Source organism: Camellia sinensis, chromosome 10 (assembly GCF_055761805.1).
Source record: "Camellia sinensis isolate YWXY chromosome 10, ASM5576180v1, whole genome shotgun sequence".
NCBI classification, from domain to species: domain Eukaryota; kingdom Viridiplantae; phylum Streptophyta; class Magnoliopsida; order Ericales; family Theaceae; genus Camellia; species Camellia sinensis.
In genome coordinates this window covers 156148783-156153478 of record NC_138970.1, presented here as the reverse complement: position 1 = coordinate 156153478, position 4696 = coordinate 156148783, and the positions used below count along the sequence as shown (strand labels likewise).

The following is a 4696-nucleotide window of genomic DNA, read 5'->3' as shown; positions in this document are numbered from 1 at the left end:
AATCATAGTCAATGAGATAATCTGGACAAAACCTAGAAATCTTGCTTTTGTAGAGAGAATCAGAGGAGATGGTTGTTTGTAGGGGTGTACGCGGTGCGGGTCAGTGCGGTTTGAGAGAAAAATAGAAACCGTATGGCGGGTGGCGGATTGATAAAAGTGTCACTAGAATTTGCCATTTTTCTTATCAAAAACAGCGGTTCGGTTGGCAAATAATGACGGATTTGCCTTGGCTGTTCGGGCGGATTGGCGGTTTATAAAAAATATAATTCAAATTACAAAACTTAAATTAAAGAGTAAAAAAAAGACGAGAGATACCGTGATGTTAAGCATCTTGCGAAACTTTCTTCTAATGCAGCAAGTGTAGCAACAACATGATAATATCAACGACTATGCCATCAGGTCATTACAAGCATCTGTGGAAGCTACAATGATCAAATACAATACATAAAATTAATATCATTCAGGGTTTACAATATATTGAAAATGTTTACTGTTGAAAAATATTTAGATTGAAAAAGTGAGCTGATGCAAGTTTGCAACATGACCAGAAAAAAAAAGATTGAAAAGTGAATTGGAATCTAACTTTATTTTGGATTACTGACATCTTGAATTTCCCTCGAGCAGTAATGTGATACTATATTATAAGGTATAGAACAACAAGCAAACTTAAGTAAAAAAGAATTTTTAGAATCTTATAAAACATGATTTAATAGTGCTGCGAGTCGGTGCGGTTTGGAAGAAAAATAGAAACCGGCAGATTGATAAAAGTGTCACTAGAATTTGTCATTTTTCTTACTAAAACCGGCGGTTCGATTGGCAAATAATAATGAATTTGCCTTGACGGTGCGGTTCGGTGCGGTTTCGGCGGTATTATGCACACCCCTAGTTGTTTGTGTGGTTGAGAGGAAAACAAACTTCATTTGGGTTTGTGTAAAGAGTTAGGGTGGGTTTGAATTTGGCCCCCCTCCGTCCTCTCTCTCTTCTTCCGCTTTGGTTTCTGGGTTTGATTTTGGTCCCCCCTCCGTGCTCTCTCTCTTCTTCCCCTCTGGTTTCTGTTCTGTTTTTTTATTTTTTAAATTGAAATTTCCTCCAAAACGACTATTTTAGGGGTGCCACAGGGACGACAGCAAGATTGTGCGGCCAAGGATCCGGACTCAAGTGGAAACAAGCGAAAAGAGTATAAAAAATTGTCCAGCCCACTCTTTGCTTCTAAACCTCATAAATTATTGAATAAGGGTTCATTTCATTTTTATTTTTTAAAATATAACCATTTTTCTTATTTCTTTCCTACTATCATTCTCGTATATTTAGTTCTATTTAATTTTTATTCATGTAGTCTAATAGTGCAGATCAATAATCTTTGAAGTCCAATTTGATAGATAAAATATTATTTGAAAATTCTAACTTAAACCATATAACAAAATACTCATTTTTTTACTATTTTTGAGCAACAACAATGTTAGAGACCCACATTTTGTACCCACAAATGCATCAATGTGGTAAGAGTGATGGTTCTCAAATCATTGAGTGTTTAACCAATCAAAAATTGATACTTGTCAGATTACATTATTGTGGGTTGAATTATGAAAAATTTATGAGGGTCTCAAACATTTTCCTTTTCCTTTGAGGAAACAATACAAAATAACCAATTTAATGGGCTAATGATTGTATGATTTAATTTATCCAAATTATAAAATTATATTTTTGCCCATCGAAGTAGGCGTCAACGATACTGATTTGTATAATCATTTTCAATTGGACCACATGAACAGAAATTATAAAATTTAAGAATTAAATAAACAAAATTAATAGTTTAAAAATGAAATAAATAAAATAGTGAATAATACAGGGCATTATTAATTTACCCAAGTTGTGAACACATTTTGACAGTTAGGCCTCGTTTGACAAGTGACTTTTTTAGTAAGAAAGTCACTAAAAAAATTAAAAAGTCAATAATCTATATTAAAAAGTCAAAAATTCTCCTTTCTCTCTACTTTTTGCACATCTTTTCATAAAAAATCAAAAAGTCATCTCAAACATACTAGTTTTTTTTACACCATATTTTAGCTAAAAATTCAAAAAATTACTGAAGAATTTTGTTCCCAAACGAGGCCTTAATTGCCTCTTTTTTCTTAAAAAAAAAAATAAAAAAAAAATAAAAATCTACTGAACTTTATATTGACATACTATTGCTAGGCAAGTGACACAAGCTAGATTGCGAAGCAATATTGAACCTTCTGGATCAACCAGACCCAAAAAAGCACACATACTTGGCAAATTAAATTTCAAAATTCCTGAAACACACAATGGAAAGGAAAAAAAAATAAAAATAAAAATAAAAAAGAAGCTTGACTTCAACATATGCATAAAAAAAAAATCATTGTTTTATTGAATTTTTACTCGAACATCTGATCAGATGCTAATAGACTACATGAACTCTTTATCATCCTCCATAGCAAGAAACTTCTCGGGTAACAGGCAAACTTCAATGTCGATGCTCCCTTCATCCACCCCAGGAAAAAGCGTTACCTTCCCATCGCCCTTGTTTGATAATCCGCTTCTCACTGCCACCGGTTTTCCCCAACCTAAATCATTACCATATACATTGAACCGAGGCGAACTACTCGTGTACAAAGTAGCACTCGCCGAATCTCTCATTGTCACTAGTTTAGGGTTTTTCACCCAGCAGTTTAAGAAGTTCCTGACTACCTCATTTGTTTGCAAAGCAACTGCCTTGTTTATTTGCAAAGCAGCCCAACCTAATCCATTCTCGAGCAGCTCGCCCACGGTAGTGTTTACAATCTCAACATGAATTGCATTCCCAAAATACCCTTCTGGTAGTGAGGGTTTCAATCTTTGCCTTGCACCTATAACTATCTTGTATCCCACCTCTTGGTTCGTGTCATTGATAATTTGGCAACGTACAACAAATCGCCAAAGATGAGCCAACAGTGCTTGGAGAGAGGAGATAGTGGTGGTGCTCATCTCCGCATTGGCTTTGGCTTTAAGTTTTGCAATTTTCTCTTTCGTGAAATGAAAAACCCTTTGTTCTACTGTGGTTGGTACAATGAATTCATTGTCTAGTTCATCGGAGCAAAAAGGCATTCGAATAGGGCAATTGATATCACCACTTGGAAACCAACGGTTGAGAAATGGAGGTCGCGATATGTTGTCAGAACCACGCGATATTTCTGACCAAGAATTAAAGAATTGCCAGAAAGACGTACCATCACCGATTACGTGATTCATTGTACAACCGATGAAGAAGCCATCGATGAGCTCAGTTACTTGAACCGCAATCAAGGGTTTGGAAACGCCTTCGTGGTTAAGGACACCATTTAGTGGGAAGAAAGAGTTGACAATATGCGGCACGTACATGGGATCAAGGATATCATTGATAGTGATATTGTCAGCAACTGTATGAATGAAATGAGCTCCGGCATTGTTACAATCTACGAAGAAAGATGAGGTGTTGTCGTTGTTTTTGATGATGCCAAGCCGGCCAGAGAGGAGAGGGAAGAAGTCGAGTGTGCGAGAGAATGAGATCTTGAGATGATCAACTATGGTGTTTGCTAGTAGTTGTTGTTGTTGTGATGGTGTGGGTTTGAGGAAGAGAAGACCCTTTTGGATAGGGCCAACTAAGAGACCTTGGAGATCCCATGGAGTCAACTCAATCCTTTCACAGTGGTGACTTGAAGATTGAACTACACTAGTAGAGATGAGCCTAATTTCCTCCATGTTTCTTTCTCTCTATGCAATTACTTCTACATTTGATGCGCAAGCTCAGCTTCTACCAGTCAATAGTTATAGTAAGATGAAACATGAGAAATTTTTTTATTTGTTTTTCATTTTTAATTGCCATGTCTTTAATTTAATATTGTAATGCCAATTTGAAATCCAGACGTGAGGATATCAATCAAGTGCATCTTACTTTGTTTGAGAATCCCCACTTTTTTTTTTCCTCCAATGCCGTGCCTCTCATGTGTTTATATTTTGTTTTTTTCTTTTAAAATAAATATAAAAAAAAAGATTTCTTCTAATTTAATCTCAATCTAAATCTTTTGTTAAAATATAAATTGGATCACTGTTGGCTAAAATGTTGGCTTATTTTTCCTACGAAAGAAAATATCATAAATGCGAGCGTGCCAGCAAGGATTGAAAAATCCTTACAGATTAAATTCAAGCCAATTATCAAGCGATTGTGTTGACGGTTCTTTTGCCTCAACGAAGAGGACTTCAAGATTGCCAAGTGTAAAGAAAAGAAAAATTAAAAGAAGAATGGGGAACGGAGAAAGATGATTGAGTGAACAATCAAAGTAATAATTACTTACCTCTACTCCTATGCTTCGAAAAGAAAGTGCATAAAATGCTTCGAAATGGAAATGCTGAAAATAAATGCTTCGAAATATAAATCTATGTTAAACTACTCCTAAGATAAGGAAAATAACAAGAAATATTGAAATCAAGTGTCTTTGATTATGAATTCTCGATCCTTTACAATGTAGCCATTAATGGCTATTTATAGAAGAAAAAATACAGCAATAACTACTTAGTAACTACCAATTTCTTCCATCTTCATTCTTGTCTTGCCATGTGTCATTCCACTCATCCACTTTGTCCTCCCACTCATCCACTTTGTCCTTCATATTCTCCATTATCTTTATAACTTCCTTTAACTTCCAAATGAATAAGAGGA

The 4696-nt window shown here is 35.2% G+C and overlaps 1 non-coding gene across 1 annotated transcript; it reads right to left on the bottom strand.

Annotated features, from left to right (window-relative positions):
- Nucleotides 1-2228: 2228 nt before the first annotated feature.
- Nucleotides 2229-3871, bottom strand: LOC114323812 (putative acetyltransferase At3g50280). Its single transcript, XR_014342789.1, has one exon. It is a non-coding gene; the product is annotated as a putative acetyltransferase At3g50280 (transcript).
- Between the last annotated feature and the right edge of the window lie 825 nt (nt 3872-4696).